This window comes from Echinops telfairi, unplaced genomic scaffold, assembly GCF_000313985.2.
Source record: "Echinops telfairi isolate 266 unplaced genomic scaffold, ASM31398v2 ScPeMD7_18;HRSCAF=68, whole genome shotgun sequence".
In the NCBI taxonomy this organism is placed as follows: Eukaryota; Metazoa; Chordata; class Mammalia; order Afrosoricida; family Tenrecidae; genus Echinops; species Echinops telfairi.
This window is the reverse complement of record NW_022103915.1, coordinates 98,887,225-98,898,388: the sequence shown is the minus strand read 5'-3', so window position 1 is coordinate 98,898,388 and position 11,164 is coordinate 98,887,225.

Genomic DNA, 11,164 nt, shown 5'->3' with positions numbered 1-11,164 from the left:
ATGCACCCATTTGTCTTCAGTGATCCATTCGACACCTCGTGATCACACAGGCTGATATGTTGTTCCATGTGGGCTTTGTTGCTTCTGAGCTAGATAGCTGCTTGTTTACCTTCAAGCTTTTACCATGGTATTTGTAATATTCTTCACCAGCCCAATAATTCTAATGCATCAATTCTTCTTTGTTCTTCCTCATTCAATGACCAATTTTCACATACATATTTGGCAATGGAAAATACCACAGCTGGTGTCAGGCACACTTTAGTCCTCAAAGTAACATCCTGGCTTTTCAACACTCTAACAGTGGTCTTGTGCAGCACCCAATGCAACTTGGCTGCTGCTCCCAGGAGCACTGATTGTGGATCGGAGCAAGACAAAATCCTTGACAACTTCATTCTTTTCTCTGTTTACCTACTGGTACAGTTGTGAGGATTCTTGTTTTCTTTACATTGAGTTGTAAACCATATTGAAGGCTGCTGTGTTAGTGTGGTTAGACTATAGAAGCAAATTCATAGACACTCATACATATTTAAGAAAGAGGATTATATACAAGTGCAATTGAATATTGAGAAAACATCCCAGCCCGGTCCAGATCAAGTACATAAGTCCAATATTAGCCCATATGTCCACTGATACTGATTGCAGGCAGATCACAGGCCAGTAGGTTGGAAGTCTTGTGGATCCAGTGGCGTTGTAAGCATCTCAGCACTGGCAAGGGTCTCTACGTGGCTTCTCCAGCTCCCAGGGCATAGCACCATGTGTCTTGTCAGTAGAGCGTCTCTCAGGGAATGAGCAGAGAGTCTCCTGTCTCCAAAGAGGAAAAATACAGGAGTTCCCAGAATTCTCAGAAGAAGGCCATGCCCACACAGAGGCCTCATTGGCTATGACCCGATTGACAGACTAGACTCCACCCCATTCACTCTTAATCCTCTCAAATCCCAAACTGATACCAGATTATGTAAGTACCACAGCTGCAATTGTTGATCTTCATTAGAAAAGGCTTCAAGTCCTCTTCTCTTTCAGCAAACAAAATTGTTCCATCTGCATATTGTAGGTTAATAAACCTTCCTCCAATCCTGATGCTGCATTCTTCTTCATATAGTCCAGCTTCTCTGATTACTTGCTCAGTATACAAATTGAACAAGTATGGTGAAAAGATACAATCCTGGCCCACATCTTTCCTGATTTTAACCCGTTCAGCATTCTTTTGTTCTGTTCGCACAACTGGCTCTTGATCCATGTACAAATTCCACAGCACAATGTAGTGTTCTGGAATTTCCAATTTTCTCATGACTATCCATAGTTTATCATGGTTCACCCAGTTGAGGGCCCTAACATACTCAGTAAAACACAAGTAAACCTCTTTCAGGTAGCCTTTGCAACCCTTTCATACAGTTCCTCATGTTGTGCTGACTCACAACCATAATATTATTTTTTTTCTTCATAAAATTATTTTCATTGCTACTTTGTAACTGTGATTTTGCTACCATAAATATCTGATATGCTGGATGTATTTTAATTGTTACAAATTGAACATAATTAAAGCACAACGATTAATCAGAAAAACAGTATGTAATTAAATATTGTGAAATATTTCTTTCTTTATTTCATGAAGGAGTTACACTAGTCCAGGTTAAAAAAGTAGACCCCAAATGGTTACATCATACAAGTTGTGAGGTTCAAACTTGTGACAAGAGACAGGGGGAATTTATCTACTCATTGCAAGGAAATCCTCACTTAAGCGTCTGTGAGCCACAAGCACTTAAACCCATGAACCTTCAGCTGGTCATCCTTAGCCAGTCCAATCTCTGCAAGGAACTGGCCTATGTTCTTACGCTGATCACCCTGGAGCTGAATCCCTTCTCCGTATTCTGGATCACAGTACCACTGCAGGCAAATTTCTTCTTACACGCCTTCACTGGTGTCTTTTTGTCGTAATAATCAGCAATCCCTTGGACAGTGCTAAGGGTCTTCCTGCCATCACACTGTTTGTTTGTTTTTTTATGTGAAAGGGAGAACTTTAGATCAAGAAGTAATTATGCATTACTAAAGAATCCCAGTCCACTCCAGATCAAGTCCATACATTTGATATTAGCTCCTAAGTCCAATATTACTCCATGGATTCCTCTTCAGACTCACACAACACATGCAATGATGTCGAATGCAGGAAGATCGCTGGCCAATGGGTGAAGTCAGTGGATCCAATGGCAGTGGATGCATGTCCCGGTCTCTGAGTGCCATTAGCGTGGCTCCATATGACTTTTGGTGTGTGTTTTTTTAATCATTTTACTGAGGGCTCATACAACTCATCACAATCCATACATGTATCAATTGTGTAAGCACATTTGTACATTCATTACCCTCATCATTCTCAAAACATTTGCTCCCCACTTAAGCCTCTGGCATCAGATCTTCATTTCCTCCCTGCCTCCCTGCTCCCCCCTCCCTCATGAACCCTTGATAATTTATAAATTATTGTTTTGTCACATTTTACACTGTCCGACGTCTCCCTTCACCCACTTTTCTGTTGTCCATCCCTCAGGGAGGAGGTTATATGTAGATCCTTGCAATCGGTTTCCCCCTTTCCAACCCGCTCACCTTCTATGCTCCCAGTATCACCACTCTCACCACTGGTCCTGAAGGGTTATCTGTCTTGGATTCCCTGTGTTTCCAGTTCCTATCTGTACAGTGTACATCCTGTTTTCTAGCCAGACTTATAAGGTAGAACTGGGATCATGATAGTGGAGGGGGAGGTAGCATTTAGGAACTAATGGAAAGTTGTATGTTTCATCATTGCTACATCACACCCTGACTGGCTGGTCTCCTCCCCATAACCCTTGTAAGGGGATGTCCAGTTGCTACAGAATTCTTACATGGATACAATCCTCGGTCTCCGCAGGCAGCAGGTCATCATCCTTACTTGCATCAGCAAAGGGGTGGAAAGAGTGGAGGTTGTGGATAGCGGCCACATGATACCGTTCCTTTTCCTCGGTGGAAACTGCCTGCGGAGGCGGTGGCTGGAGAAGACGGGCAGAGGGGATGGAGGTCGGGAAGCGAGGGGGCTTGAGGGGGAGCCCTCAAGTGTGGTGGCTCAGTGGTGGAGCCACGGAGTCTCGGTGGTGGCTCAGTGACTAGAGCCAATACTTATTTCCAATGACAAATAAATGAAATTTTGTACGGAAGCATGGTGTAGCTTGGGTAACAGTCTTCCCGCCGGGTACTCCTATGTGGGTGTATCTGCATGTGGGCGGACCCGCCTGGAGATGATAGAGGGGCGATGTCTCAGATCCTAAGACTGTCAGAAATTTGTGTTTTCTGATCCTCTTAGGCGACCCCTGTGAAAGGGTCGTTAGACCCTCAAAGGGGTCACGACCCACGGGTTGAGAACCACTGGGCTAAAGGAAAGGAAGATGGGTTTAAGTAAAATAGCTGAACAGAAAATTTCAAAGGGCAGCTCATGAAGAGAGAATTGCAGTAAAAGGTATAAGAAACCTAGCGTTAGAAAGTGGAGAAAGGAAGAACATACCCAACATGTCTCAAGTTGAAAGAAATTAAAGGGGAGACAAAAATCAAGCCTTGAGTTGCAATACTGAATGGTTCTATGGATAAAATACTGAACGATGCAGGAAGCATCAAAAGAAATGGAAAGGATAAAGGAAGTCACTCTACCAAAAATAATTGGCAGACATTATACCATTTCAAGAAGTAGCAAATGATCAAGAATGAATGGTACAGGGCGCTTCTAGTAAGATGTCAACCTAAAAAGATTTGCTGAGTGTATGCTAGACAACAAGAGTACGCAGACACCTAGAATCAGAAAAGGGTAGTTGAACACACCAACATGGAAAGCAGGGGCGGTTAGGAGTTAGCAGCAGAATAGTCCATAATGGACACCAAGCAAACAAATGAATTCTCCACTGGTCAGTAATGACCTGAACTGCTGTGCAGTTATCAGCACTTAATACCCAGAAAAGAGAACAGTGAATTCTACGCTGGCCAACCACAAGTCAATTGGCACCTCCCAAAGTGCAGACCAATCTCCAGCACCTGATGGTGAGAAAGGTGGGTTCCCCCTGGCTCAGCACACTCCCAGTGAACAAAAAAGTGAAGCGCACAACTGAGTGCACTCAGATGCTTATTGTGCCCGTCCCTCCACGTCACTGGTTGCTGCTAGTGTGATGTGAAGGAGGGGTGGACCAGGCTACAATGCTACACAGCAGAGTAGGCTAACTAACGGAGAATGGAATCATCCTTGGACCCAAGGGCTCCCTGGTGCAGGAAGATGATGCTGGTCCACACATTCATAGATGCAGAGGAAGTGAAAGCCAAGACCACCCACTTAGTCGATGCAATCAACTCTGGCGGAGACTCCAAAACTAAAGCAGCAAAAAATATTTGCTGAGACATTTTTTTCCCCTCTCCCTTTTTTCTTTCATTTTAATAAACCATCGGCCCACAGGGGTGTGCTGTAACAGGGTACAGCCAACCCTAAAACCCACAGCCCCTGACTGTCACAGAAGTAAACCACAGGACAGGGGTCTTGAGAAAAGGCATATGCCAGTTCAGGATTTGAGCTTCAGGTTTGTATCTTGTGGTTCTACTCTTGTGTGGCTTAATAAGCCACCAGTGGAGAGATACAGGACATAAGGGGAAGGGAATAATCGCAAATTCCATACAAGCTCTTGTTGATGAGAAAATTCTTGCACACCTGTGGCTACATTCCAACTGTGCACGCCCTAAGTGGGACCTAGATAAGCATGCACTGGTGTCTGAAAAATAGAAAACAGCTCATTTGGATTGGTGGTGGGCCTCAACAAGCAAACTGAAGCACACATATATTTTTTAATCATCTTATTGGCATATACTTTACATATAACACAATTTAATCACTCAATCATATTAAGAAATTTATGCAATCATCACCATAATCAATTTCAGAACATTTTCTTCTCATATTCATTATTGTTAGCACCTCATTTCTCGCCATCCTCCCTTGCCATGCCCTTATTCAGTTACTACCTCTATAGAGCTACCTATCCCAGTTTCAAACACAAAAATTATACAAAACACAATCATATAAAATCATACAAAGCAGGGCAAGATATGACAAAATAATAATTTATAAATTATCAAGGGCTCATGAGGAAGGGGGGAGCGGGGAGGGAGAGGAAAAATAAGAACCTAATGCTGGGGGGCTTAAGTGGAGAGGAAATGTTTTGAGAATGATGAGGACAATGAATGTACAAATGTGCTTTACACAATTGATGTATGTATGGATTGTGATAAGAGTTGTATGAGCCCCTAAAAAATGATTAAAAAAATAAAACCTTCAAAAAAACTCACACAAAGCAAACAAAAAATCACCAACAATAACTAGATAAAACAACTCAATCAAAGAGAAAACAAAATATTAAACAAAAGCAACTTAAAAACAGGTCAAAAAGGAGATCAAATAACAAGGTATTACATTTTAGCCTAACTACATCTACCATAATCGACTTTACAACGCTCTCTGTATGATAAGAGACACTAGTCACATCCCTCGACTATGGTCAGAAGGAACTTAAGAAAGACCTAATCAATGTGGAAACTCTGCAAATGGGTTTTGGACTTCCACTGTCATCCTAGCCTTATGCAAAGCAGGTGTTCATACTTTACAGCTATTTCACTTTGTTTTGTTTTTCATTATTAGTATTCCTTCTCACTCCATTTGACAGGGTTAACTGTTCCTATACTACCCAGCACCCTTGTACCTCCAACAACTACAACTCATGGGAAAGTACCACCAGCCACTCCACCGATCAACAAACAAACAAATACAAACACAACACAATTGTCTTCTCTTGGAGACAGCAGTCTCAGTTCACACGAAGAAGCAAGACAGAAGAATGCAAACAAGTGATCAATACACAGAGCTACAAAAGTTCCCGAGGAATAAGACACTGAAACTACTGGAATAAGAATTCAAAAGAATGAATCTCAAGTATTTTCAATGGATAAAGAAAAACTTCAAGAAGGTAACAGAAAAACCATTGGAAGATCCCTGGAAAACACCACAAGAGCAATCTAACAAAATAAACGAAATATTATAAACAAAAAAGAAAAGAAATATTAGAAACCATTCAAAACAGAAAATAGAAATCCCAAAGGCTAATGTTGAAATATTATAAATAGATAATACTTTGAAGCAAGAAGGCCAAATGAGCTTGAAGATAAATCTCTCAATATGAATTCCCAAGAGGAACAACCTATAAAGAGAACAAAAAGAAGAGAATACATATAGGGTTTATAGAATATGAGGGACACTACCCAGAAGAATATATACATGGCAGTCATACCAGAACAGGGAGAAACAAACAAAAATCACACAGAGAAAATAGCCCAAGGGGAGCAAAACAACGGCTTCCCCAAGGAATCCCAAAAATAGACTTCTAAATCAGGGGGGCAGGGATTGTCACCTCATCAGACCCGATGGGAAAATATTCATAAGAGTCACCAGACAGACCTGAAACTATTTATAGGTTTGTTTGTTTCCATGTCTATCTATATAAAATAGGCAGGAGAGGAGAGGATGGGGGAAAGGAAGGGGAGAGCCAACAAACCCAGGGACAAGGGAAAAACAAGAGATCTAAAATTGATGGTGAGGAGGACGTAGAATGCCTCGTGGGGGTTTGATCAAGTGCAATGTAGCCAAGAGGAATTACTGAGAGCCAAATGAAGTTTGAACATGATAGTGGGACAGATGGAAAGTAAAAGGAAATAAAAGAGGCAAAAGGTATTTAGAGATGTATAACTATAGGCAATGTATATATGCAAATATATTTATATAATGATAGGGAGGGATATAGGTCTATGTACATATATTTACATGTTAAGTATTAGGGTAGCAGACAGACATTGGGAGAACTCTATTCTAATCCCTCCCTCAATGCAAGAACACTTTGTTCTAATAACCTGCCACTCTGTGATGCTCACCTTCCCAACACAATCATGAAGGCAAAATGGGTGTACAAGCAACTGTGATGAAAAAAGTTGGTGATTCACAGCTATTACAAGATATAGAGCCTGAAGTCTTATAGGCTTGAAGATAAACACGCAGCCCATCTAGCTGGGAAGCAACAAAAGTCCACATGGAAGAAGCACACCAGTCTATGTGATCATGAGGTGTCAACAGGATCAAGTATCAGGCATCAGAAGACCCAAAACAAACAATCATATCGATGCAAACAAAGTGGAGACCCAAAGCCCATCTGTAGACCATTGGACATCCCATCACAGAAGAGTCACAAGGAAGGAACGAGTCAGCCAGGGTGCAGTATAGCATTTATAAAACACATTCCTCTAGTTCTATAACGCTCTCCCACCCCCACCCCCGCCACCCCATCACGACCCCAGTTCTACCTTACAAATCCAGCTAGACTGGAGCATGTACACTAGTACAAATAAGACCTCTTGACACACAGAACTCAGGGCAGATAAACCCCTCAGGAACATAATGGGAGTAGTAATACCAAAAGGGTGGGGGGAAGGTAGGGGGAGAAGGGGGAGAATGAGCAAATTGATCATCCCCGCCCCCTCCTCCAGGGAGACAGCAGATGGTGTGAGATATGAAAATAATAATAATTTATAAAGGAGTCATGAGGGTGGGAAGGTAGGGGAGAAAGGGGGAAAAGAAAAGCTGATACCAAGGGCTCAAAGTAGAAAGAAAATGTTTTGAAAATGATGATGGCAACATATGTACAAATGTGCTTGATACAAATGATGTATGTATTGTTACAGGAGCTATAAAAGCCCCCAATAAAATGATTTATATAAAAAAAGGGGGAGATCCCTAATATCATAAATAACCATTGTGGAAGCTAAAATAACCCCAAAGAGGATCTACCCCACAAGAAAATCACCATTGACATATCATAATCAAACACTTTTATATAAAAAAAGAACAGTTGAGAAAATGGCATGGCACAAGGTCAGGTAGTATTTTGTTATTTTATACAACTCATGGCACCTAACAACGATGACACACCTGTGATTATTTCTCATTTGGAAATGGTTTGTCTTTGTTATATTAATAAGACAAAATAAGCTAGAGTGTGTCTTGAGTTAGTCTCTTTGGAGATATAAAGATTAAACCAGTAAAGAAACAGAAATGGGAAAAAGACTAATGGAAAACCACAGGAAAATCTCCAAGGAACCAAGAATTTTCTTGAGAACAACAACAAAAAGCAAGCCTTCCCCTAGCACTGGCACCAAGAATTCAGACTAACCCCCTAAACTGTGAGAAAGTAAATGTGTTTATTAAACCTATCCAATTGTGATATTTCTCCTGTTATAGCAATACTGAATAACTGAGACAGTGGTATGGTGAATGAAATCTGGAACATTAAAAAGGGAATTAAAAAAACTAAGAAAATCTGAATAAAGTGTGGGCTTTAGTTAATAACAATTTATTAAACACTGGTTCATAATTATATTAAGTAGCACTAATAGACAATATTAATAATAAGGAAAACACTAGGGGAAATAGTATAGTGTGCTTCCTCAAAAAGTTAGAAATCGAAATACCCATGATCCAGCAATCTCATTCCTATATACCGTACAGATATTATAGCAGTGGCACAGACAGACGTGGGCGCCTGTGTGCTTCAGCACTGTTCATGATAGCAAGTAGATGAAACCGCCCAAGTACCTACAAACAAATGGGCAAACAAAATGTGGTACACACGTACAATGAAACAATAAGCAGTCAAAAAGATGAGTCTGTAACACACTTTATAATACGGATGGATTTATCAAAAGACAACAACATACGATCTCACTTTCATAAAAAGGCAAAAGTAGGTAAACAAAAATTAACATTCTTTTAGTATTATGGGAGAGGGGGTAGGAAAGGGAGTCACTCTTCAGATTTTATTATTTAAAAAAGAACACCAAATGCTAGTGAAGTAAGCACAACTTAACCAATGTAAAGAATAACACTAAGAAATACGCAAGAATAAGCAACATTATTTGTAAACGCTGTAACATATATATTTTGGCAACAACCAAAAAATATGAGATTATATGTATACATATGTGTACAAGAAGATATGTGTGGGGGGAAAAAAAGAAGATATGTGTGTCTACATAAGCATATCTAAAACCAAACCAAAGGCTACTAAATTGATTCTGATAGTGGCCCTATATAGGGTTTCTGAGATTAAAAATATTTATGGGTGCAGGCACCTTCAGCAGAATGGAGCTTTCTAAGTATGCATTTTTCCTACGAGGCAAACATCTAGCAACTTGCTCCGAGCATGTGGCTGTGAAATTCTGTTTCCTGCTCAGGAAAAATGCCACAGAAATTGTTGTGATGTTGGTGAAGGCACCTTACAAGGACAGCGCTATGGGGAAAAACTCAAGTGTAGGAGTGGTTTTCTCATTTCAAAAAAGGTGACATTGAGAAGCCTCATTCTGGATGTCCAGCAACTTCCCAAACAGACAAAAATGTCGACTCATGGTACATTTGGAGTTCGTTCCACCAGGTCAGGGAAAAACAGGAGCTGATACCAAGGGCTCCATAGAAAATGATTGTCTGGAAAATGATGATGGCACAAATGTGCTTGATACAATTGATGTATGAATTTTTACAAGAGCTGTAAGAGCCCTCAATAAAATGTTTTTTTTTTAAAAAGGTTGGATTTGTGGGGACTGGCTTTGCCATGATGACAATGGCTCCCGCAGCCATCTCAGATCACCAGTTTTTTGCAAAAAACAGCATGCCTCTCTTGCCCCGTGTGCTTGACCTTGCTCCCTGGGACTTCTTTTTGTTTCTGTGAATGCAGAGGGATATGAAAGGACAGCAATTTGACAACATAGAAGAGGTGAAGAAAAAATAAGGAAGGTGCTTTCAGCCATCCAGATTAGTTTGAAAAATATTTCCAAGAAGTGAATCGCAGACTTTCAAATGTGTTAAGTGTAATGGAGAATATTTTGAAGGGATATGGTTGATTTGTTAAACAAAATTGTAATACATAGCTTTGGGGGGGGTCCGGGGGGTACCCTCTCATATTCATACATACAGAACTTAGAGAGCCACAGTCACAGACAACTTCCAGGCAACCAAATACCTCCAGGACTGCTTTACTGGTTTGAAGACTTGGGACCATAGTCTCCTGGGGTAGCTCAGTCACGTGGCACAATCTAACCTACATGTTCCATCTCTTGGTTTGCTAAATAGCATCTAGGGTCTTTAAGTGTGCAAGTGCCCTTCTAAGATACAACTAATGGTCTCTAGCGCTCAAATGCAAAAGAAGTGAACAACTCAAAAAAGATACCAGTCTATAGGATCAATTGTTCACATGAACCAGTCTCGTTGATCATGACCAGAAAAACTAAACGGTGTCCGGCTACTACACACCAATCTGATCAGGGCCACAATAAATGGTCCCAAACAGAATGGAAGAAAGTCGTTAGAACAAAAAAACTCACCATCTTTAAAAAGGCCATATTTACTACACTGGCAGAGACTGGGGAATCTCCAAGACTACTCCCCTGAGATACTTTTTAAACCTTAAACTGAAACACTGGAGATCTGCTTTCACTAAATAACACATTGGCTTATCACCCATAAATTCACCTTAAGTGTGAACAGTATTACCCTTAAGTTCTGTGTGTCATTTATTTTATATATATACTTACATAAACACAAATATTTGAGCTCAAATAAATGACACATACACATACAAGAAAAAAAGAAGAGTGACAGGGAAGCCACTGGGAGTCTTGCTAAGTTGTTTCTTAAGTCAATGAATACAAAATGATATTCTGCACAAGACATATGTATCATTTATTTGCGTTCAAATGGTGAACATTTACCCTAAGGTCAGGGGGTGCTGGGGAGCAAGAATAATGAGAATGGAACAATCAGAATGGAAATGAGAATGTTGACTCTGTGAAAAGTGTAACCAATGTCACTGGACAATATATGTAAAAATTATTAAATAGGAACCTAATTTGCTATGTAAATATTCATCAAAGTGTCTGTAAAATACTATTTTTTTTTATTTTAATAGGAAAAACTGTGTTGGATACATGGCAACTCCCTGAACTATCTTCACAAATTTTCTGTAAGTACAAAATTATCCTATAGTTTAAAGCTGTTTATCAAAATCCCCAACAGGTTACC